The sequence below is a fragment of the Oncorhynchus mykiss genome, chromosome 16 (assembly GCF_057628025.1).
Source record: "Oncorhynchus mykiss isolate SJ-2025 chromosome 16, ASM5762802v1, whole genome shotgun sequence".
Lineage (NCBI taxonomy): Eukaryota > Metazoa > Chordata > Actinopteri > Salmoniformes > Salmonidae > Oncorhynchus > Oncorhynchus mykiss.
Window position 1 is genome coordinate 40,469,416 of NC_143037.1, and position 26,399 is coordinate 40,495,814.

General features: G+C 46.6%; 1 long non-coding RNA gene across 1 annotated transcript; it reads left to right on the plus strand.

The window, feature by feature from the left end:
- The first annotated feature begins 1,779 nt into the window (after positions 1–1,779).
- LOC149976896 (uncharacterized) lies at positions 1,780–24,625 on the plus strand. Its single transcript, XR_016487257.1, has 2 exons — positions 1,780–1,966; positions 22,826–24,625. It is a non-coding gene; the product is annotated as an uncharacterized LOC149976896 (long non-coding RNA).
- Positions 24,626–26,399: the final 1,774 nt, after the last annotated feature.

The window sequence follows — 26,399 nt, forward strand, 5'->3', positions numbered from 1 at the left end:
TCAACCAGTTTCAGCGAGGTCTACCCCAAGAAGTGAGACGATGGGTTGGCCAGAACGAGGTACTTTCCGCCGACCATCTCGTGGGCCTGGTTGAACGGTATTGTACGGCAGGAACAGCTGAGCAGGCACAGGAGGAAAGATTCCCGTTCCCCAGGCCTGGGCGAACCAGCGGACAGGGTAAGGCTGTCCCAACATATGGAGGGGGAAGAGAGCAGCGTGGGGCGATGAGGAAAGAATCAGAATCAGGCCGAGACACTAAGGGGAAAAAACGGAAACCGGGACTGGGTGTCGAGGGGGTCTTTCCCCCGAACCCCTATTATCTGTTATAATTGTAATCAACCGGGACATATTGCAGCCTACTGCCCTATTAAAGAAGAGCCAATGCAATGTAACCTCGGTGAAAATGAAGATGATATACGGTATGCATGTCCTGTTGTAACCACTGTACTTGAAAGATCAATAAACAAACATATGTGCAGGTTGAAGGGAAAGAGGTTGAAGCACTGCTGGATTCAGGCAGTATGCTAACCCTGGTCGTTGCAAGCCTAGTGCCGAATCATAAACTGGATACAAGACAGGATATCAGTGTTACATGCATTCATTGGGATACCCGTCTGTACCCCACGGCCTTAGTGAGCATACAAACAGAGGACGGTCTGCTGGATTATGAGGTCGGCGTGGTCCCAAAGATGCCATATGATGTAATATTGGGTAGATACTTTCCTAACTTTGCGAAGTTAGGCCACAAGAATGGCATATTTGAGAAGCCAACAACCCTGACCAAGCAGGAAGAAGCATGGGGCCTTCAACCTAAGCCAAGAAAAGAGATCTCCCAGGGGACAACATCACAGGTGCTAGTAGGGCAGAAGGAGGATGAAGTGGCAAACCTCGCTGATAACGAACAGCCCGGTACTAGTGGGGCTGGGGTCGATCTGAATCCAGAGGACGACGATCTAGAACCAGCAGACCTGGCAGGGTCTTTGACTAATTTCGGAAGGTAAATGAAATCTCCAAGTTTGATGCCTACCCCATGCCCCGAGTAGATGAACTACTGGAGAAAATTGGTAATGCTCGGTACATTACGACCCTTGATCTAACAAAAGGGTACTGGCAAATTCCTCTGACCCCCAGGGCCAAAGAAAAGACAGCCTTCGCAACACCTGAAGGTTTGTTTCAATACACCGTCATACCATTCGGCTTACCTTTCAACGGCTCATGGACAAAGTCCTAAAACCGCACAAAGCATACGCCGCAGCTTATTTAGATGACGTGGGGATCTACAGCCCATATTGGGAATCCCACTTACAGGCAGTGTTAGACGCCCTTAGAAAGTCAGGGCTCACGGCAAACCCTGCCAAGTGTTATGTGGGGTTAGAGGAAACAGAGTATCTGGGATACACTGTGGGAAGAGGGTTAATCAAACCCCAATGTAAGAAGGTGAAGGCAATTAGAGAATGGCCGAAACCAGTAAATAAGAAGCAGGTTCGAGCCTTCCTAAGGCTGACCGGTTACTACCGGAAGTTCATCCCAAGTTATGCCACAGTGGCCGCCCCACTTACCGACATGACTAGAGCCAGAGTGCCAAACATGGTCAAATTGGATGAAAGGGCCACCAAAGCATTTAGGACATTACAGGAGGCTCTCTGCTGTAATCCAGTGCTGGTGATGACCGACCGCCAAAACTACAAGTCCCAGAAGCAAGGGGAACCCTCCAGAAGGTGGAGCCGACCCACAGATAAAGGGTCAAGAAAAACCAGGAAGAGAGAGTGCTGGAAGGATCTATGAACAATAGAGAAAGAGACAATAGAGATTGGCTGGATTTACCGTGTATGAGCTGTATTGTTTTGGACTTACCTGTTGGCGTTTGGACCTGGACCTACCGAGAACCCGACTCGTGTACCAAACCATGCTATCCTTGACCTCGCCTATGGCCTGGGTGGACCAGGATGGAGAAACAAACACACAGGTACTGTCCTGTTTGAAAGAACTCTCATTCTTGGGTGATTTGGTGACAGTTTACCACTTAATTTGTGACAAACGCTCCTAACCTTGAAGAGGTTTGTCACAGTGCATCAAACATGATTTAGAGCTTGTTTATGGAAAAGTGTTTATTTCTGGATTTCAATGTTTGCAACTTGCTGAAAATTGTCCACAGTGTTCATATCATCTCAAATAATCAGCACAGCAAAAATTCTACATCTAGAGTGCATCAAACAAGATTTACATTTTTTATGGAAAAGTGTATATTTCTGGATGTTGCAACTTGCTGAAAATTGTCCACAGTCTTCATATAAACAGCACAGCAAGAATTGTACATCCAGAGTGCATCAAATATGATTTCGACCTTTGTTTATGGAAAAGTGTTTATTTCTGTATTTCAATGTTGCAACTTGCTGAAAATTGTCCACGGTGTTCATATCATCTCAAATAAATAGCACAGCAGAACTTGTACATCCAAGAGTGCATCAAACATGATTTAGACCTTTGTTTATGGAAAAGTGTTTATTTCTGTATGTTGCAACTTGCTGAAAATTGTCCAGTGTTCCTATCATCTCGAATAAACAGAACTATTTTTTTTACATCCAGAGTGCATCAAACATGATTTAGACCTTTGTTTATGGAAAAGTGTCTATTTCTGTATGTTGCAACTTGCTGAAAATTGTCCACAGTGTTCATATCATCTCAAATAAACAGCACAGCAAATATTGTACATCCAGAGTGCATCAAATATGATTTCGACCTTTGTTTATGGAAAAGTGTTCATTTCCGTATTTCAATGTTGCAACTTGCTGAAAAATATTCAGTGTTCCTATCATCTCAAATAACAGAACATTTTCTTTACATCCAGAGTGCATCAAACATGATTTAGACCTTTGTTTATGGAAAAGTGTTTATTTCTGTATTTCATGGTTGCAAACTGCTGAAAATTGTCCAGTGTTCATATCATCTAGTTTAAACAGTACTGCAAAAAAATTCTTACAGCGTTCATCAAACATGATTTAGACATTGTTTAATTTACCTTAAAATCAGTATCACAAATAACCTCAAATTCATTATACAAATGGCCCTCCCATGAGGCTGATCAGACCACAAAGGAAAGCCATGATAGAGGTCAAAGGTTATACCACCCTTTTATAGTCGTGTTCCAAACTATATTAGACAAATTAAAGCAAAACCATCAAACATTTTCTACATGTTGTATCCCAGGTTCCCAGAACATTCCCTTTATCAGAATTCACATGTTTAATTAAAACTCAGAAAATAAACCTTCTAATATTCCATATGTGTTTACCCCTTTAAGATATCGTGTCTCTGGGAAACTTGGAAATCTCCTCAAACAAACAAAACCTAATAATAATGATAATTCCATTGTACTCCCTCAAATCATTCGTTTTAAATTTCCTCCAAATAGTCTCCCAAAATGCTTGATAGCATCTTTTCCGACTACCCTGACAAATTCAGCTACTTTTAAAAATGTATTTGGGACTTTTAGCAACTTTTGAAACGTGAGTCAAAGCTGTAATGCACGCATTTTCCCTCTAAATGACACAAACAATTTTCTCTGTCACAACCTCAGTCACAACATCATTGCCTAGTTGCAAAAGTGCCTTGTACGTGACGTCAGCACCAGGCGCTCAGCCCTTGCCCAGGCAGCAGCAATTTCAGCGAATTGCAAATCATTGTTGGCTGACTGCAGCAGCAGTAGTATGGGTTCGACGAGCCAAACCCAATGAATATAGTTGGTCACAAATGTTTGATCTTGAACAGAACATACAACATCTCTCAATCAAAATTGTACAGCCAGAAGTATAGAAAAGAGTGGGAGTCTGTACCTGAACAATTTCAAATCGATTTGAGTAACGTTATTGTGTATTCTACGTAATGACGCAGCTTCACGTTATCACACAATGATATCACAACGTCATTTAGCAACAAATCAACCTGCCTCCAGCAATTTACCCTGAAAATGAGTTGGCAACACTGCAACCAACTCTCTTATTTCTGCCTCTAGGCAAAAATATACCCCCTACTCAAACTGAGTATTGCTTTAATTCTATCGTAAGAGTAAAACCAAACTTTCCAAGTTTCTATACTCCAAAATTGAAAAGTACCATGTACGGCCTCCCAGGTGGCGCATCGCAGCTCTAGCTGTGCCACCAGAGACTCTGGGTTCGCGACCAAGCTCTGTCACAGCCGGCCGCGACTGGGAGGTCTGTGGGGCGACGCACAATTGGCTCAGCGCTATCCGGGTTAGGCCAGTAGGGATATCCTTGTCGTGCACCAGTGGCGGGCGCAGTGCACGCTAACCAAGGTCGCCAGGTGCACGGTGTTTCCTCTGGCTTCCGGATTGGATGTGCGCTGTGTTAAGAAGCAGTGCGGCTTGGTTGGGTTGTTTCGGATGATGCATGACTTTCGACCTTCGTCTCTCCCAAGCCCGTACGGGAGTTGTAGCGATGAGACAAGATAGTAACTACTAATAATTGGATACCTTGAAATTGGGGAGAAAAAGGGGGTAAAAAAAGTACCCTGTACTTTGCTAAATTTATAACGTATGTCAGTCAATCCATAAGAATAAAAACATTTAGATGGGCACAACTCTATCATAATTATCTCTCCGTTATTATTTAGAATTCATTAGATTTAGGTAACTGTCTCTTCTATGATTCAGCATTTTAAATACGACTCCATTCCCAATACTTTATTCCAGCGGGCCATTTAGGCAAGACAACGTATTCCATCAAAATCAACTCGCTATTATTTAGAATTAATGAATCTTCCAATTTAACCTAAACAAGCTATTAAAACGTTCAGTTTATATCGTAAACAAACACTAACAACCGTAATCTTCCAGGCAAAACATATCAATAGTTGTTTTACAATCCGAAACCCACATTTTTGTCTATCGTTCTATAGGCTGGGATACAAACCCGAGTCTCTCGAGTTGTAGGCAAGAGTTCCACCCCTCTACCACCATCACTATTGGAATGACGGAGCCTCCCCACAAACAACCCTATTAAAATAATCTTTATGGAACAAAATGAACATTTATTGTGTAACTGGGAGTCTCGTGATTGCAAACATCCGAAAGATCATCAAAAGTAAGCGATTTAATCTATTGCTTTTCTGACTTTCGTGACCAATCTACTTGGCTGCTAAGTGTTTGTAATATTTTGTCTACTGAGAGAGATGTTCTTACATAAACGCTTGTTATGCTTTCGCTGAAAAGTTGTATTGAAATCTGCCACGCCAGGTGGATTAACAACAAGCTTGTTAATGTTTTGCTATATTGCACTTGTGATTTCATGAAGATTAAATATGTTTAGTAATTTGAATTTGGAGTGCTGCAATTCAGCGGGTGTTAATGAAAATGATCCCGCTAACGGGATGGGTGCGTCAAGAAGTTTAAACAACCTATTTTCTGTTGTGTCTTAGGACTTTTAAAGTTAATATCTCGTATCTCAATCTGCTATATTAGGCTTCCCTCCCCTCCTTTTTTTGGACTTTATTTCAGTATTGAATAGGTTCTTGTTCGCATAGAATTACCTTCCTTTCTCACCAAGCCTAGTTTATATCCTCACCTGTTTTAATATATCTATGGCTACTTTCGAAGTGTTTTTGTTGCTCCTGCTGCTCTGTATTTTTTTCTCTCTCCAAACATCACATTTCAAAGGTTAAGTTTAGGCGTTCATTCCAAATGGTTAACGTAATGATTGAGGTTTGAGACAGGGTTAAAAAAATAACAAATAAAAAAACACACAACCTTCTGATTCAGTCGTGGGATTATGCCCATCCACAACGCTTTAGCAAAACCCAAGCCTACTTGATTGTAATGGCGCTCACTGTTTCCCCTAGTGGACAGTTTAAGGCATTTCCTGACGTCCTCAAGGACATGGGTAGACGTCCAATTTGGACATAAATCTTGAACGACTTGGCTGCTGTGGTACAATAGATTGGATACATGCTGGAGAAACGTGCAGTGTCAGAGAATAGACCTGTGATGCAATGTATCTCCTGTAGATAAGAATTCTTATGTCATGACTTTACGGTTATGTGCCACTGCTGCTGACTTTAGCTCTGTTTTCGGTCATGACTAAGGGAATGTGAATGAAAATAGGAATGCATTTTTAGTAATATGATGTTGTGAACAACTAGGATTGCATTTTAACTGAACGTTATTAACTTATTTACTTACTGGTGAATCTGAATTGTGAACTTGTGTTCAAAAGAGGTCTTATACAATCCATTGTGTTACTTGGGACCAGTGATGATTGCGCACTATACATTGTAATTTCCCGTAGGAAGCGCTTTCTGAAAGACAACAAGTTTCACTGTATCCTGGATGCTTGGAGAGATAAAAAAAAAACAGCTAGCCAGAGTTGCATTCCCTATGCTGTGAAAGAAAATACATCTGTGCACAGTTCTTTCTAGACACTCAATCTCATTCTAAAGTAGAAGAATGGTTAAGTGTTCAATGCCTAAAATAGCTCTATATTTTTTATTTTTGTTGGGGTAGATGTTGAGAAAGGTTTGGTTTTGGGGGAGGGATGTCTTTGCATGTGTGGTGGTGGTCATTTTGAGCAGTGTGTTTTGCATGGGTACTTAAGTTCAAGTTCTGACAATCTTATTAACCCCCTAAAATGGCTCCCTGGCTTAAGCTTCAACGGCCCCTTGGTATCAACCAGTCCAACTACTGACTAATGTGCTAATTTTAATCCTCCCCACAAGTTTCAATTGGACTTCTAGAGTGATTGAATAATGTCTGTTAGTTTGGATCTGTTTTTCACGAAGCAAGTATAGTAAATGACTATCTATCATTGTTTTTGAACAGAGCTGTGCAATTTGCACTAATTTGGCATTTTTAAAGAGTTTATTAAAACAGAGCTTTGATATGCTTCAATTTAACCTTGTTTAATGCAAATACAGCTGTAGCTTTATTAAATGTAAAGACTAAATCCCAGTAATTTATTAATACATTTATTGACAGGGGTTGAAAGTAGAATATTTGTAATACCATTCATGTGAGCCACTATCCAGAAAATGTTACTCATTTTAACTCAACCTATCTACATTTAAAATGAGCTGAATGGGACTAAAACAAAATTAGGGAAATTGTTGTTTTGAATGTTTTCATATTTTGCGGGCTTCCAATGTAGTGTTAATAAACGAGTATCAACGGTACAACTAAGAGGTTGTGTATAAAGATTATAATATTGGTTCATGATAATATATATATATATATATATATCAGTGCCTATATATATACAGTGCCTTGCGAAAGTATTCGGCCCCCTTGAACTTTGCGACCTTTTGCCACATTTCAGGCTTCAAACATAAAGATATAAAACTGTATTTTTTTGTGAAGAATCAACAACAAGTGGGACACAATCTTGAAGTGGAACGACGTTTATTGGATATTTCAAACTTTTTTAACAAATCAAAAACTGAAAAATTGGGCGTGCAAAATTATTCAGCCCCCTTAAGTTAATACTTTGTAGCGCCACCTTTTGCTGTGATTACAGCTGTAAGTCGCTTGGGGTATGTCTCTAACAGTTTTGCACATCGAGAGACTGAAATCTTTTCCCATTCCTCCTTGCAAAACAGCTCGAGCTCAGTGAGGTTGGATGGAGAGCATTTGTGAACAGCAGTTTTCAGTTCTTTCCACAGATTCTCGATTGGATTCAGGTCTGGACTTTGACTTGGCCATTCTAACACCTGGATATGTTTATTTTTGAACCATTCCATTGTAGATTTTGCTTTGTTTTGGATCATTGTCTTGTTGGAAGACAAATCTCCGTCCCAGTCTCAGGTCTTTTGCAGACTCCATCAGGTTCTTCCAGAATGGTCCTGTATTTGGCTCCATCCATCTTCCCATCAATTTTAACCATCTTCCCTGTCCCTGCTGAAGAAAAGCAGGCCCAAACCATGATGCTGCCACCACCATGTTTGACAGTGGGGATGGTGTGTTCAGCTGTGTTGCTTTTACGCCAAACATAACGTTTTGCATTGTTGCCAAAAAGTTCCATTTTGGTTTCATCTGACCAGAGCACCTTCTTCCACATGTTTGGTGTGTCTCCCAGGTGTCTTGTGACAAACTTTAACCGACACTTTTTATGGATATCTTTAAGAAATGGCTTTCTTCTTGCCACTCTTCCATAAAGGCCAGATTTGTGCAATATACGACTGATTGTTGTCCTATGGACAGAGTCTCCCACCTCAGCTGTAGATCTCTGCAGTTCATCCAGAGTGATCATGGGCCTCTTGGCTGCATCTCTGATCAGTCTTCTCCTTGTATGAGCTGAAAGTTTAGAGGGACGGCCAGGTCTTGGTAGATTTGCAGTGGTCTGATACTCCTTCCATTTCAATATTATCGCTTGCACAGTGCTCCTTGGGATGTTTAAAGCTTGGGAAATCTTTTTGTATCCAAATCCGGCTTTAAACTTCTTCACAACAGTATCTCGGACCTGCCTGGTGTGTTCCTTGTTCTTCACGATGCTCTCTGCGCTTTTAACGGACCTCTGAGTCTATCACAGTGCAGGTGCATTTATACGGAGACTTGATTACACACAGGTGGATTGTATTTATCATCATTAGTCATTTAGGTCAACATTGGATCATTCAGAGATCCTCACTGAACTTCTGGAGAGAGTTTGCTGCACTGAAAGTAAAGGGGCTGAATAATTTTGCACGCCCAATTTTTCAGTTTTTGATTTGTTAAAAAAGTTTGAAACATCCAATAAATGTCGTTCAACTTCATGATTGTGTCCCACTTGTTGATTCTTCACAAAAAAATACAGTTTTATATCTTTATGTTTGAAGCCTGAAATGTGGCAAAAGGTTGCAAAGTTCAAGGGGGCCGAATAATTTCGCAAGGCACTGTATATATATATATATATATATATATATATGCTTTTTGTTTTGTATGGTGAGGGATTCTGTGAAATGTTATGCATGTGGGTGTTGCCCACAAGTGGGTCTCCTGGTGTAAATTGTCAAAAAATATCCACTGGTACCCCACTTCCTGGTGATGGCCAGTTGTAATTCTGACTGATAAAATAGGGTTTCTTTTGCAGTGCAGAGACTAGTTTGTTAACAGTGATTCTGTGTCAAATGTCTTCAGATGCTGTCAATAGTGGAAACCTGTATGTTTCTTCCACTGTCCAGTGTTCAATTCTATCCTGTGAAATCTAGATTACAGATGTGATTCCATGATGCATTCTCAAACTATGTCACTCCTCTCTTTCGATGTACCTTTACCCTGTTCTGACTGAGGGAAAGAACGGGGTGCAATGAGCCTGGTCCCAGATCAGTATTAGTTGTATTACCATCACAGGAGTTGGCTAATACAGTGTTTCCAACCCTGATCCTCAGTACCCCCAACAGTACACATGTTTATTGTAACCCTGGTCAAGCACACCTGATTGAACTTGTCAACTGATCAAATCAAACTTTATTTGCCACATGCGCTAAATACAACAAGTGTAGACTTTATCGTGAAATGCTTACTTACAAGCCCTTAACCAACAGTGCATTTCAAGAAGAAGAACATATCATCAAGCCCTCAATGAGTTGAAATTTGTATTTATTTTTTATTTTACCTTTATTTAACTAGGCAAGTCAGTTAAGAACAAATTCTTATTTTCAATGACTGCCTAGGAACTGTTACGATCTACTAGGTGTGGTGGGTGGAATCAGGCGCAGAGAGCAGGGTTCAGTCGTTTTCCTCAGATTTATTCCCCAGCGCAACAAAAACAGTCACGCCAACACACAGGGCGTAAATACGTTGCTAGTCCAAAACAACAACAGGACTAAACAGTCCGGAGAATAAATACAATAATAAATCACACCAACAAAACACAGAGTAACAAAAACAAGCCCGCACAAATACCCAGCGGGCCTAGTGCCCTTAAATACCCTACAAACAAATCCTAATACAAAACAGGTGTACCCAATTAACCAATAACCCAAAACAAACGGAAAGGGAATCGATGGCAGCTAATAGGCCGGCGACGACGACCGCCGAGCACCGCCCGAACAGGAAGAGGCACCAACCTCGGCGAGGTTCGTGACAGTACCCCCCCCCTGACGCGCGGCTCCCGCAGCGCGCCGACCCCGGCCTCGAGGACGACCCGGAGGACGAGGCGCAGGGCGATCCGGGTGGAGGCGATGGAAATCCCTCAAGAGGGAAGGATCTAAAATGTCCCTCCCCGGTACCCAGCACCTCTCCTCCGGACCGTACCCCTCCCAGTCCACGAGGTACTGCAGGCCCCTCACCCGGCGTCTCGAGTCCAGAATAGCTCGTACTGTGTACGCCGGGGACCCCTCGATGTCCAGAGGGGGTGGAGGGACCTCCGGTACCTCACTGTCTTGTAGGGGACCAGCTACCACCGGCCTGAGGAGAGACACATGAAACGAGGGGTTAATACGATAATAAGAGGGAAGTTGCAATCTATAACACACCTCGTTTATCCTCCTCAGGACTTTAAATGGCCCCACACACTGCGGCCCCAGCCGAGAAGCAGGAAGGATGGGAGTGGGTTCGATAGACCGGTCCTCAGTGTCATAGAGACGGGACAGCGCGTCGGCCTTAGTGTTGAGGGAACCTGGTCTGTAAGAGATCGTAAATCTAAAACGTGTAAAGAACATGGCCCACCTAGCCTGGCGCGGATTCAGTCTCCTCGCTGCACGAATATACTCCAGATTACGGTGATCAGTCCAGATGAGAAAAGGGTGTTTAGCCCCCTCTAGCCAGTGTCTCCACACCTTCAGGGCCTTTACCATAGCTAGTAACTCCCGGTCCCCCACATCATAGTTCCGCTCTGCCGGACCCAGCTTCTTAGAAAAGAAAGCGCAGGGACGGAGCTTCGGTGGCGTGCCCGAGCGCTGAGACAGCACGGCTCCAACCCCAGCCTCGGACGCATCCACCTCCACTATGAATGCTAACGAAGGGTCCGGATGCGCCAACACGGGAGCCCCAGTGAACAGTGCCTTCAACTGGTTGAAGGCTCCATCAGCCTCTGCTGACCACCGCAAACGCACCGGCCCTCCCTTCAGCAGTGAGGTAATGGGCGCCGCTACTTGGCCAAAACCCCGGATAAACCTCCGGTAGTAATTGGCAAACCCTAAAAACCGCTGCACCTCCTTTACCGTGGTCGGAGTCGGCCAATTACGCACGGCATTAACGCGGTCACACTCCATCATCATCCCCGAGCTGGAAATGCGATAACCCAGGAAGGAAACGGCTGGTTTGGAAAACACACATTTTTCAGCCTTGACGTATAGGTCATGCTCCAGCAGTCGCCCAAGAACCTTGCGCACCAGGGAAACATGCGCGGCGCGTGTGGCAGAATAAATCAAGATGTCATCAATATAGACTACCACACCCTGCCCGTGCAAGTCCCTGAGAATCTCATCTACAAAGGATTGAAAGACGGCTGGAGCATTTTTCAACCCATACGGCATGACGAGGTACTCATAGTGGCCTGATGTGGTACTAAACGCTGTTTTCCACTCGTCTCCTCCCCGAATACGCACCAGATTATACGCGCTCCTGAGGTCCAGTTTTGTGAAGAAACGCGCTCCGTGGAATGATTCCACCGCCGTAGCGATGAGAGGTAGCGGATAACTAAAACCCACTGTGATCGAATTGAGACCTCGATAATCAATGCACGGACGCAGACCTCCCTCCTTTTTCCTCACAAAAAAGAAACTCGAGGAGACGGGTGACATGGAGGGCCGAATGTACCCCTGTCTCAGAGCTTCCGTGACATATGTTTCCATAGCCAGCGTCTCCTCCTGTGACAGTGGGTACACATGACTCCGGGGAAGTGCAGCGTTCTCCAGGAGGTTTATCACGCAATCCCACCGTCGATGGGGTGGTAATTTGGTCGCTTTCCTCTTACTAAAAGCGATAGCCAAATCGGCATATTCTGGGGGAATGCGCACGGTGGAAACCTGGTCTGGACTCTCCACCGTCGTGGCACCGATGGAAACTCCTAAACACCTCTCTGAACACTCGTCTGACCACCCCTTAAGAGCCCCCTGTTTCCAGGAAATAAGGGGATTGTGAATAGCCAGCCAGGGAACCCCCAACACCACCGGAAACCCAGGTGAATCAATAAGGTAGAAACTGATCCTCTCCCTATGATTCCCCTGCGTTACCATGTCCAGCGGAATCGTGGCCTCCCTGACCAGCCCTGACCCTAGCGGTCGGCTATCTAAGGAGTGCACGGGGACAGGTGGGTCTATCTGCACTAACGGAATACCCAATTTACGGGCGAGTCCACGATCCATAAAGCTCACAGCTGCGCCTGAATCGACTAGCGCCTTATGCTGAAGAGAGGGGAAAAATGCAGGGAAAAAAATTAACAAAAACATGTGACCAACAGGGAGCTCTGGGTGAGTTTGGTGCTTACTCACCTGGGGTGGCCGAGGAGCGCTCTGCCGACCATCTCGACTCCCAGAGGGACTCCTCCAACACCGGTCCGAAGTGTGTCCTCTCCGTCCACAATAGGAGCAGGAGGAGCCCCCTCTGATCCCCCTAGATGCAGCTCCTCCCAACTCCATCGGAGTGGGAGTGGGAGAGCTGGACGGTGGAATTAACAGGACCCCTTCTGAACGCCCGCGGGCAGCTAGCAGGTTGTCCAATCGAATAGACATGTCTATTAGTTCATCCAGGGAGAGAGTTGTGTCCCTGCAAGCCAGCTCCCGGCGGACGTCCTCCCGGAGACTACACCGGTAATGGTCCATCAGGGCCCTGTCATTCCACCCAGCACCAGCAGCTAGGGTCCTAAACTCCAACGCGAAGTCCTGCGCGCTCCTCGTCTCCTGTCTGAGGTGGAACAGTCGCTCACCCGCCGCTTTACCCTCTGGTGGATGATCGAACACTGCTCGGAAACGGCGAGTGAACTCCAGGTAGTTGTCCCGAGCTGAGTCTGGACTGTTCCAGACTGCGTTAGCCCAGTCCAGGGCCCTGCCCGTTAAACAGGAGACGAGGAGGCTCACACTCTCCTCACCCGAGGGAGCCGGACGCACGGTAGCCAGGTAGAGCTCCAGCTGGAGCAAAAATCCCTGGCACCCAGCAGCCGCTCCATCGTACTCCCTCGGGGGGGAGAGACGTAGTGCGCCGGACCCAGAGGACGATGTAGGTGGAGTAGGTGGTGTCGGGAGTGGGGGAGCTGGGGTAGATGTCGGGAGACCACTCCACTCCCATCGTTCCATCCTCTCCATCATCTGGTCCATCGCGGTACCAATCCGATGGAGGACAGCTGTATGGTGATGAACGCGCTCCTCCATAGTGGGGAGAGGAGTGGTCGCTGCTCCTGCTGACTCCATTTCAGGTGGTGCGGGCTTCTGTTACGATCTACTAGGTGTGGTGGGTGGAATCAGGCGCAGAGAGCAGGGTTCAGTCGTTTTCCTCAGATTTATTCCCCAGCGCAACAAAAACAGTCACGCCAACACACAGGGCGTAAATACGTTGCTAGTCCAAAACAACAACAGGACTAAACAGTCCGGAGAATAAATACAATAATAAATCACACCAACAAAACACAGAGTAACAAAAACAAGCCCGCACAAATACCCAGCGGGCCTAGTGCCCTTAAATACCCTACAAACAAATCCTAATACAAAACAGGTGTACCCAATTAACCAATAACCCAAAACAAACGGAAAGGGAATCGATGGCAGCTAATAGGCCGGCGACGACGACCGCCGAGCACCGCCCGAACAGGAAGAGGCACCAACCTCGGCGAGGTTCGTGACAGGAACAGTGGGTTAACTGCCTATTCAGGGGCAGAACGACAGATGTGTACCTTGTCAGCTCAGGGATTTGAACTTGCAACCTTCCGGTTACTAGTCCAACGCTCTAACCACTAATGAGGTGTGTTTGTCAAGGGATATAACGAAACTGTACTGTTGGGGTACTCGAGAACCAGTGTTGGGAGACAGTGGGCTAATACACTTCAAACAGATCTTGGACCAGTCCAGGGTACATTGTGAGAGAACAGAGAGGGTGTTGAGTGCACACAAACCAATGACTATGTGAAGGGACAAAGGCATCCATTACGTGACACCATACATTCCTATGTGAAGACTCAATAGTGCATTGAAGCCAAATGAAGTCGGTTAAGATGGCGTTTCATGGAGACATAAAATGAGCAGTTTGAGCTACACCAGGAAGTGACATTGCAGGCTAGCTCAGGGCTGCCCCCCTCATTGAGTAACTCCAGTTAAAGGCCAACCTGGGTACTGCAGGTTACCATTAGAAACTTATTCTGTGTTAGATTTTAAAATGTTCAGGAGCAAGGACATACATCTGGTGTATTAGAAGCAATTATTGGTACTATGATTGTCTTAGATTTTTTTGTAAAAAATGTACTTGAAGATTGACCACAGATTTCCATTCACTATAACGGGGGATCTTGTTTTCTGTAAACAATGCCTGCAGTACTGTAGTCGGCCTTGAGCCTCTGTGGCTTCAATGAGAGGGAACAGTCGTTCTCCCCTGGCACAAAGCACACAGTGGTGACCACGCTTGTTTCTGTCATTCCTCTATATTTTTATTTTCTCCCATGACTTGATTTCTTCTGTGTTGTGTTGTTCGTCATTCCCATGGGTCCAGGGAAATTGTGCCAAATATTTTTGTCTACTTACCATTCCACTACTCTCACTCCACTGTCAAGTCAGAGGGATTTTAAAGTTGTCTTCATAACATTCGAGGAAATCATTCTATTGAATAGGAGATTTAGATTTAGCATGGTGAACTGGTGTGATGTTCGGGGTACTGTATAGTAAAGTTACAATGTACCTTAATTAAGCTCCCTTCTTTTGGTCTGTAATTGTAACACTGCAGTTTGAAAAATTGTCAAATGTAGTTTTTGCTTAAATTGGTCATACGTTTTCAAAGTTCAATTTGTTCTAATTGTTTTTTGTGATCTTTCTTGCAGGCATCATATCTGTTTTGATTTATTGAAAGTATTGTATTGACTTCTTTTAGACTGATGATCAAATGTGTGGCTACTCTATAATATAACTTTTTTTTACATTTTCTTACAAAAATTTATGATTCTTGTGGCAATAAAAAAAACATTTCAATTTGAAGTGTGGTTCATTTGATTATTTTTTACTTTGTTCCCTTTGTCAGTGTATGCTTACTGTGAGTTTTGCTATACTCCAATCCAGTGAAATTGTGAACTAATGTTTTGAATTGGCCATTTTATTCATCATGTCTGCAAAAGCCAATATCCTCTCTGTTAGTGGATTTCAGTGGCCTACTTGTATACTTAAAAACACCTGCCGTGTCATATCCTTCATCCTTCCAAATGTTACATTTTCTGTTTTATTACACAGCTCTAACTAAAGCTTGATCCCAACATAAGTGAAACCGTGTCCTTGTGTGACAACAATGAGGATGTGCAGATAAAGGACAGCTTGGTAAATGAGTGGCACGTTTACTGCTCTCAGGTGACAGCATGCTCGATAGTATCACTGTATATCAGGTAAAGGTGATGGTTACTGTTTTCAGATGAGAGCTTCTTCATGAAGCAGTGGCGCAGTTCAAGTAGGTGGGAATGAACACTTTAGCCTCTTTCTAGGTTTCAGAACTAGTTCTAGGAACTTGTGCACAGGTTCTGGAACATCTGTGATTGTTGTTGCAGAGTTGGGGGTCAAGTCCATGTCGATTCAGGAAGTATATTTAAATTCAAATTCCTTTTTTCCCTTCATTGAAAAGCATTGAGAAGAAGTTGGATGGGAATTTCAGTTTACTACCTGAATTGACTGAATAGAAATATAATTGAACGCAAACCCTGTGTGGTGGTGTTGTGTCATCATGGTTATCATCAAGCAAATGCTAAAAAAGCTTGCGATGCAAGAAATTGTTAGAACTAGGAAGTATTGGAGCAAAGGTCATAAGTCCTACATTAGGCTAAAAGAGGCACTTTTGTGTATGGTGTGTTTTGTCATTACATACTTTCTGTATACCAAAACGAATGTACATCCTGGTGATTGTGTCACGTTCTGACCTTTTATTTCCTTTGTTTTGTATTTATTTAGTATGGTCAGGGCGTGAGTTGGGTGGGCAGTCTATGTTTGTTTTTCTATGATTTGGGGATTTGTATGTTTCGGCCTAGTATGTTTCTCAATCAGAGGCAGGTGTCATTAGTTGTCTCTGATTTGAGAATCATACTTAGGTAGCCTGTGTTGCACTGTTTGTTTGTGGGTGATTGTCTATGTTGATTGCTTGTGTCATCACAGTTCTCATTTAGCTTCACGGTCGTTATTTGTTTATTGTTTTTGTATTCAGTGTTCAGTACTTTCTTTAATGAAATATCAAGATGAACACAAACCATGGCGCGTTTTGGTCCGCCTTTACTCCTTTCCAGGAAGAACCGCGTGACAGAATCACCCACCATAACAGGACCAAACGGCATGGTAACGGGCAACAGCAACAGCGATGTCAGGATTTCGGGACATGGGAGCAGAATCTGGACTACACAACTTGGGAGGCGATAGACAGGTTGGCGGTCGACCTAGGGAGAGTGCCGGAGCCCGCCTGGGATTTGATGGAGCAGTGCGCGGAAGGTTACAGGAGGATGAGGTTGGCGAAGCGAAAACGGCGGGCAAGGAAGCCCGAGAGCCAGCACCAGCATTTTCTTGGGCGGGGGCACACAGGAAGTATGGTGAAGCCAGGTAGGAGACCTGAGCCAACTTCCTGTGCTTACCGGAGGGCGAGAGAGACCGGGCAGGCACCGTGTTGTGCTGTGGAGCGCACGGTGTCCCCAGTGCGGGTGCATAGCCCAGTGCGGTACATACCAGCTCCGCGTATCGGCCGGGCTAGAGTGGGCATCGAGCCAAGTGCCATGAAGCCGGCTCTACGCATCTGGTCTCCAGTGCGTCTCCTTGGGCCGGCTTACATGGCACCAGCCTTGCACATGGTGTCCCCGGTTCGCCTGCATAGCCCAGAGCGGGCTATTCCACCTCGCCGCACTGGCAGGGCAACCGGGAGCATTCAACCAGGTAAGGTTGGGCAGGCTCGGTGCTCAAGAGCTCCAGTGTGCCTGCACGGTCCGGTCTATCCGGTGCCACCTCCACGCATCAGCCCTCCGGTGGCAGCTCCCCGCACCGTGTCCTCGGCCCAGTACCACCAGTGCCGGCACCACGCATCAGGCCTATAGTGCGTCCCGCCAGTCCAGCGCTGCTAGAGCAATCCTCCTCTCCAGCACAGCCGGAGTCTCCCGCCTGTCCAGCACTGCCAGAGCTCCCGCCCCTCAGTCCAGAGGCGCCAGAGCCCCTCATTCCAGAGGTGCCAGAGCTCCTCAGTCCAGCGCTGCCAGAGCCTTCCTCTCCAGCGTTGCCGGAGCTTCCCGTCTGCCCAGCGCCATCAGAGTCGTCAGTCTGCCCAGCTCCATCTGAGCTACCCGTCTGCCCAGCGCCATCAGAGTCGCCAGTCTGCCCAGCGCCGCCTGAGCCACCCGTCTGCCCAGCGCCGCCAGTGCCGTCAGTCTGCCCAGCGCCGCCTGAGCCACCCGTCTGCCCAGCGCCGCCAGTGCCGCCAGTCTGCCCAGCGCCGCAAGTGCCGCCAGTCTGCAAGGAGCCGCCAGTGCCGCCAGTCTATAAGGAGCCGCCAGTGCCGCCAGTCTGCAAGGAGCCGCCAGTGCCGCCAGTCTGCAAGGTGCCGCCAGTCTGCAAGGAGCCGCCAGTGCCGCCAGTCTGCAAGGAGCCGCCAGTGCCGCCAGTCTGCAAGGAGCCGCCAGTGCCGCCAGTCTGCCAGGAGCCGCCAGTGCTGCCAGTCTGCCAGGAGCCGCCAGTGCCGCCAGTCTGCCAGGAGCCGCCAGTGCTGCCAGTCAGCCAGGAGCCGCCAGTCAGCCAGGAGCCGCAAGTGTCGCCAGTCAGCCAGGAGCCGCCAGTGCCGCCAGTCAGCCAGGAGCCGCCAGTGCCGCCAGGAACCGCCAGTGCCGCCAGTCAGCCAGGAGCCGCCAGTCAGCCAGGAGCCGCAAGTGTCGCCAGTCAGCCAGGAGCCGCCAGTGCCGCCAGTCAGCCAGGAGCCGCCAGTGCCGCCAGGAACCGCCAGTGCCGCCAGTCAGCCAGGAGCCGCCAGTGCCGCCAGTCAGCCAGGAGCCGCCAGTGCCGCCAGTCAGCCAGGAGCCGCCAGTCTGCAAGGAGCCGCCAGTCTGCAAGGAGCCGCCAGTCTGCAAGCAGCCGCCAGTGCCGCCAGTCAGACAGGAGCCGCCAGTGCCGCCAGTCAGACAGGAGCCGCCAGTGCCGCCAGTCAGCCCTGAGGCGCCAGAGCCCCTCAGCCCAGAGGCGCCAGAGGCGCCAGTCAGCCAGGAGCCGCCAGTCTGCAAGGAGCCGCCAGTGCCGCCAGTCTGCAAGGAGCCGCCAGTGCCGCCAGTCTGCAAGGAGCCGCCAGTGCCGCCAGTCTGCAAGGAGCCGCCAGTGCCGCCAGTCTGCAAGGAGCCGCCAGTGCCGCCAGTCTGCAAGGAGCCGCCAGTGCCGCCAGTCTGCAAGCAGCCGCCAGTGCCGCCAGTCTGCCAGGAGCCGCCAGTCAGCCAGGAGCCGCCAGTCAGCCAGGAGCCGCCAGTGCCGCCAGTCAGCCAGGAGCCGCCAGTGCCGCCAGTCAGCCAGGAGCCGCCAGTGCCGCCAGTCTGCAAGGAGCCGCCAGTGCCGCCAGTCTGCAAGGAGCCGCCAGTGCCGCCAGTCTGCCAGGAGCCGCCAGTGCTGCCAGTCTGCCAGGAGCCGCCAGTGCCGCCAGTCTGCCAGGAGCCGCCAGTGCTGCCAGTCAGCCAGGAGCCGCCAGTCAGCCAGGAGCCGCAAGTGTCGCCAGTCAGCCAGGAGCCGCCAGTGCCGCCAGTCAGCCAGGAGCCGCCAGTGCCGCCAGGAACCGCCAGTGCCGCCAGTCAGCCAGGAGCCGCCAGTCAGCCAGGAGCCGCAAGTGTCGCCAGTCAGCCAGGAGCCGCCAGTGCCGCCAGTCAGCCAGGAGCCGCCAGTGCCGCCAGGAACCGCCAGTGCCGCCAGTCAGCCAGGAGCCGCCAGTGCCGCCAGTCAGCCAGGAGCCGCCAGTGCCGCCAGTCTGCAAGGAGCCGCCAGTCTGCAAGGAGCCGCCAGTCTGCAAGGAGCCGCCAGTCTGCAAGCAGCCGCCAGTGCCGCCAGTCAGACAGGAGCCGCCAGTGCCGCCAGTCAGACAGGAGCCGCCAGTGCCGCCAGTCAGCCCTGAGGCGCCAGAGCCCCTCAGCCCAGAGGCGCCAGAGGCGCCAGTCAGCCAGGAGCCGCCAGTCTGCAAGGAGCCGCCAGTGCCGCCAGTCTGCAAGGAGCCGCCAGTGCCGCCAGTCTGCAAGGAGCCGCCAGTGCCGCCAGTCTGCAAGGAGCCGCCAGTGCCGCCAGTCTGCAAGGAGCCGCCAGTGCCGCCAGTCTGCAAGGAGCCGCCAGTGCCGCCAGTCTGCAAGGAGCCGCCAGTGCCGCCAGTCTGCAAGCAGCCGCCAGTGCCGCCAGTCTGCCAGGAGCCGCCAGTCAGCCAGGAGCCGCCAGTCAGCCAGGAGCCGCCAGTGCCGCCAGTCAGCCAGGAGCCGCCAGTGCCGCCAGTCAGCCAGGAGCCGACAGTGCCGCCAGTCTGCAAGGAGCCGCCAGTGCCGCCAGTCAGCCAGGAGCCGCCAGTGCCGCCAGTCAGCCAGGAGCCGCCAGTGCCGCCAGTCAGCCAGGAGCCGCCAGTGCCGCCAGTCTGCAAGGAGCCGCCAGTGCCGCCAGTCTGCAAGGAGCCGCCAGTGCCGCCAGTCTGCAAGCAGCCGCCAGTGCCGCCAGTCTGCCAGGAGCCGCCAGTCAGCCAGGAGCCGCCAGTCAGCCAGGAGCCGCCAGTGCCGCCAGTCAGCCAGGAGCCGCCAGTGCCGCCAGTCAGCCAGGAGCCGCCAGTGCCGCCAGTCAGCCAGGAGCCGCCAGTGCCGCCAGTCAGCCAGGAGCCGCCAGTGCCGCCAGTCAGCCCAGAGGCGCCAGTCAGCCCAGAGGCGCCAGAGCCCCTCAGCACAGAGGCGCCAGAGCCCCTCAGCACAGAGGCGCCAGAGCCCCTCAGCACAGAGGCGCCAGAGCCCCTCAGCCCAGAGGCGCCAGAGCCCCTCAGCCCAGAGGCGCCTGAGCCCCTCAGCCCAGAGGCGCCTGAGCCCCTCAGCCCAGAGGCGCCTGAGCCCCTCAGCCCAGAGGCGCCTGAGCCCCTCTGTCCAGAGCCCCTGCACCTCTGTCCAGAGCTGCGCCTCCGTCCAGTGGGGTCATTTAGAAGGGTCGCCGTGGTTAGGAAGCCACGGAGGCGGACAATGAGGCGGACCAAGACTATGGTGAAGTGGGGTCCACGTCCCGCGCCCGCAAGACGATGTCTGTTCACTAAATTATCTGTTGGGAATAATATATTGGGAATAGAGTCGTAATTAAAATGCTAAATCAAAGACGAGACAGTAACTTAAATCAAATTAATTCTGAATAATAACGGGAAACAATTACGATAGATTTGTGCCCATCGAAATGTTCTTATAAATTTAGCGAATTGGGAGATGAGAGATGTTGATTGATGTTGTAAACTCTAATTCAGGATTCAACAGATGTGATAAATTAGGTTTGGTTTATCGAACCCGAAATACAGTTGCTGCAGACAGCCAGCAATTATTTACAATTCATTGAAAATCGTTGCGAATTGAGTCGAGGTTGAGCGCTTGTTGATGACCACTCGCAAGGTACTTTTGTCGCCACGGAAATGATGTCGTGACTGGGGGTAACGGAGATAATTGTTTGTGTCTTTTAGAAGGAAAATGCGTGCATTATTGTTTTGAGTCACTTTTCAGAAGGTGATAAAACTGTCCAAATACATTTTTAAAAGGAGAATGTGAGTCGTCAGGAAAGATGCTAAAAACTAGCAGCTGATTCGCTAGGTGGGTATCATTGATTTGTGGCGTTTATTTGGACTGTATTAGGCTATGAGAAAGGGAGATTGAATGTCTGAATCGTAAAACATTGTGATAATGGATTCTGATGGTTATTGATTCCTGGTTTGATTGTTTATGTAACACCAGTGAATTTCCATTCAATTTCCATTATGTGAAACAATGTTAGGGTATTAATGTTGAAAAGCAACCTCTATAGTAAAACATAATTGTATATGTTTCGGGAAACTAGCTAGGTTGAATTTGGTTATTTGAACTTTTCCCCTGTTACGTAGACATCTGTAACAGGGGCAAGTTGTTTTTTCTTGAGGAAAACGCAGATGATGTTTTGTTTTATTGAGATGTAAACGTGAGTCTCTGAGTAATTTTGTCATCTGAAGCATTATAGTAGTGAGTTTTTGTATAGTTTGTTTTTTGCTGATAAAAGTGGTTTGTTTATTTGGTTACTGATGATTGGTTATTCAAGGAGTTGATTTAACTTAATTAAGCATTTGTTCTGGTGTGTTTAAGTAAGGATTCTTTATACCGGGACGGATGGAAGTTATCTAAAATATGTGAGTTGAAGGAGCCAAGGGAAAATACGTTACATTTTTATTAAATATCTGGGATTATAATCTCGGGGAGAATGAGGCCATAAACGACCACATTGAAAAAGGCCTGGAAGTTTTGATTAATCATTAAGGTTTGCAAATATATACACATAAAACATTTGTTAGGACTATTTGTTTTGGTGCAAAGGTATTTTAAAGAAGCACGCTCACATATGGAACTTTATGAGTTTTTAATTACACAAGTGAATTTTTTTATTTTAAGGATAAAGGGTTCTTTAATATGTCTAATGTAGTATAGAACTTGACTATAAAAGGGTGATATGACTTAGTGACCTTATCATGACTATCTTTTGAGGTCTGATCAGCCTCAGGGGAGAGTCATTTGTATAATGAATGTGGTCATATTGAGTTACTAGTTTTTAAGGTAAATTCATTATAATGGAGTTTTGGTTAGGGGTTTAGAATTATTGTTTGAATCACTGAAGAGAAAGTGTTTCAGGATTCTGATTTACAATATTAGCTGTGAAGTTTTTGAATGGGCATTGATTTGGTATTATAACAGAGAAAAAAAATATTTATTATTGAGAATAAATAGGGGAAGATAAGATACATTGAGGTTTGGATAGGAGATATATTAAGCCGGGAATTACATAGAAAAATACGTTTTAGTTCTTAGGGGTGATAAATTACTGTAGATAAGGTATTCCACACTATGCAACATATATTAAATTCATGTTATTGTCAGATAGAATACTGAGGGTCCCTGAAGGAAAGAGCTTGTTAGTATAGGAAGGATTTGGATATGGTTAGCATTTGTTATGACTTTGTTTGACTATTAGGAGTTTTTTTGAATAGTATTAAATTTAACAGGAATATAGGACATCTGTGATGATTTAGGATTATTGTTAGGATTAAGATAGATTGATTAAGGAAATGTAAGGACTTTAGAGATTGCCACTCATAGACATGTTTTTTCTAAAATCAATGATTTTAGATAAAGTCAAACAGTTAGAAGCTTAGTGGTATTTGAGAGATATGAGAGAAAAGGGTTACGGTTTGGTGAAGTCACTCAATCCAGTCCCTGAGGCCTGTTGGGGGGACCATACCAAGGACTCCTGGTGACGGCTAGCAGAAAGAACTACCCGGATTCATATCACACTGCGGGAGGGTATGACACATTGTCGAACACTGTCGAACAATAACAGAGTTCGAGAGGAGAACTGGAATTAACAGAATTCTGGGGGCCATCTCTCAAATGAAAAATTCCTTACCTGTCCTTTCCTCACTGTTCTTGTTCATAGAAGTGAAAATGTGTCTGACTCTTGCTAATGATGTGTTTTCTGTGGGGCTTTATAGGTGAGCTGTCCATCCTAAGCTGTATGGTTGGAGATCTTATTCCTACACCATGAACCCGAGAAGGCCAGAGGGTAATATTGACATAATTAAACAAGGAGAAATTAGTATTAACCAAGCATAAGAGATCACTTGATCATGATAAACAGGAAGTGAGAGTAGGATAGGGAGGGATGTCTCAGTGGAGTTCTATGTAGACCAAGTGGTGTCTCTGACTCCTTGGCAGTTCAGGACTAAGAGTAGATATTATGGAAGACATCTATGCAAGTCTCTGTGTAGTTCATGGAAACAAGTTATAGCTCACATCAAGTGAGAAGGCTACATAAATCTACATTCCTAGCATGGAAGGAGATGGAGTGTAGTGAAAGTAAGGGTTTCAGTTGATAACCTAGTGCATTCCAGGTAGAAAAAGTTAGAGCAGCTGATTGCTCTATAGTCAGCAGAATACAAGCAGAGTCCCTGACAAAGCAGATACTGACTGTGGAGTTGTCCAGAGCCAAGAGCCGGTGTGGATAGTTCAGAAATGGAATTATTCACCTAAGGGAAGAGCCTGTATGGTAAAGCTATTCATGAAAACAGGAAAGCCAGATAATAAGTTGTATGGATGTGCACTATTTATATCCACATGTTCCTCTGAAATCTGAGCTTCCTCCTCTCACAGAGGCAACGGGAGACTGTTTATTGTTTGATTCAGTATAGTTCTCCTGAGAAATATGTGGGGCAAAATCAGTACAGCAATAGGACAGATAATGTTACTTCTGATGCGACCAATGAGTGATTTGGCAGGCTGGTTGAGATCTGGGGATTTCAGTAAGATAAGGAGTCCCAGGGCTCACATCTGTTGATTGTGTGGGAGAATGACATGATGGCCGAGTATTACTGGCTAATTGAACAGAGGTATGTGTACTGGTACATTTGAGAATGCCTTTCACACTCATTCAACACCATGACATGGTGTTGACTAAACGGGAAAAAATAAGTACTCCGACTGGGTCTTTTGATGATTGGGTTGGTATTAATAACATTGTGGTTCCAAGGGTGGCAGATGAGATCAAAGCTATCAATTAGATCCTGGCAGGATTAGAGTCAAGTCTTTTTTGGTGGTCCACTCTCAATGAGAATGTGGATTGGATCAATTATATCTATTAAAAATACATAGCGCTTCACCAATTATTTTAGATATGTAATGAATGACTTGGCAGAATAGAATAGTCTTGGATGTTTGCTGGCTGAAGAGGGTGGGAGTGTATAGGTAATTTGACTCCGGGATATACAGTTAGGATGGATCAGTGACCAAGGCCTTGTCTGGTTTACACACCCTAGTTCACGAGTTGGAAATTAACTCAGGGGTGGATACTGCTCTGACTAATTGGGTTGACAGTGTTTGGAAGATGGAAAAATGTTATGATTACTGTGTTATGGGCTACCTTCACCTGTGTGACTGTGTTAGTTTTGTACGGACGTGGTTGATTGCGTGTATGAAAGTTATCATTTCCAGGACTCTGGAGAAATCGATGACACTTCACATGGTGATATATGGACCAATCCTAAGCTCTGTCCAGTGGAATACAAAATACATGGCTTGGACGTAATAGAAGAATCCGGATCCTTTCACTCGCCAGGAGACCATATTTGATGTTTAGGAAATGTAGATGTTTTCTTGTTTCAATGTATAGACTTTCTATTAATTAAAACTGTCAGTTCAGTGGTGATCGATAATGTTGAGGGGTCAAAAGTTATCTGGGAGTGTGTTAGTAAGTTAGAATGAGCTCCGAGAATAAATTATATTACCTATTATTGAAAGACTGGTCTGCGTCTATTTTATGCAAACAAGAAATATTACAAATTCTCATAAAATAGATTAAGGGCTTTCAATTGATGAAAGCACAGTGGCATAATTAAATTACAGTAACACATTATTATGTAAATGTGTATCTAAATCCTCACTCAAACAATTGATTTCTACCTCAGATATTATTCTCTCCCTTCCGTGCTCTTCTTCTTTTCTAATCAGTAAGATGCCAATATTGCCATCATATCTCCGTCATCAGAGTCATCTCACTGCAACTGTTTTCCTTCCCTCCTAACCATCCATTTGGGTACTGGTCTGATCATCTGGAAAGACCCAAACAAGTGTTCCTAGTCCAATTTGGAGCTCAAGGGCCCAACGTTCTAGGAGCATTCTGAAGTTCCATGTTGAGCATCTGGCCGCCATTCTAATGTTTTTTTTGTTGTAGTATCATAAATAGTTATCAACCTAATTTTAAGAGTTTTTTATTTATTTTTTAATATTTTAATTTTACCCCCTTTTTCACGGTATCCAATTATTAGTAGATACTATCTGGTCGAAAGTCATGCGTCCTCCAAAACACAACCCAACCAAGCCGCACTGCTTCTTAACACAGCGCGCATCCAACCTGGAAGCCAGTGGCACCAATGTGTCAGAGGAAACACAGTGCACCTGGCGACCTTGGTTAGCTTGCACTGCGCCCGGCCCGCCACAGGAGTCGCTGGTGCGCGATGAGACAAGGATATCCCTACCGGCCAAACCCTCCCTAACCCGGACGACACTAGGCCAATTGTGCATCGCCCCACGGACCTCCCAGTCACGGCCGGCTGTGACAGAACCTGGGCGCGAACCCAGAGTCTCTGGTGGCACAGCTAGCGCTGCGATGCAGTGCCCTAGATCACCTAATTTTAAGAGTTTGGCAAACTATGCAGAAGTTGAATTGCCTGAAAATACATTGCCTGAAAATCAGGCAAGAAAGTCATGCCTATTACAATAACTCATTTTTGAAAACTGTGTAAGAGACATCGAATTCCTGGGTTTGAATATGTTATGTGAGGAGGACTTAGTTGTCATGTTATACATTTGAAGCAACAAAAGTTTAGATAATTTGGTCATGAAAACGTGTTCCTATTTCTTAGTGTACCTCAAACCTCTCCAATGTTTTTCCATCACCAATAATGAATCCTCATGTCAAGCATGTCGCGATGTACCAAGCCATAACTACTGTATTTAACAACCCAAAATGAACCCATTACACCCAGAGCCACACTACATGGCCAAAACTGTGTGGACACAACTTCAAATTAGTGGATTTGGCTATTTCAGCCACACATGTTGCTGACAGGTGTATAAAATTGCAATCTCCATAGACAAACATTTGCAATACTAGCTACCGAGTTCCAAACTACCTTTGGAAGCAACGTCAGCACAATAACTGTTCGTTGGGAGCTTCATGACATGGCCGAACAGCCGCACACAAGCCTAAGATCACCATACGCAATGCCAAGCATCAACTGGAGTGGTGTAAAGCTTGCCGCCATTGGACTTGTGCAGTGGAAACACATCCTCTGGCGTGATGAAACAAGCTGCACCATCTGGCAGTCCGACGGACGAATATGGGTTTGGCGGATGCCAGGAGAACACTACCTGCCCAAATGCAGTGCCAACTGTAAAGTTTGGTGGAGGAGGAATAATGGTCCCTGGTGGTTTTTCATGGTTCAGGCTAGACCCCTTAGTGCTAGTGAATGGAAATCTTAACTCTACAGCAATACAATGACATTCTAAATT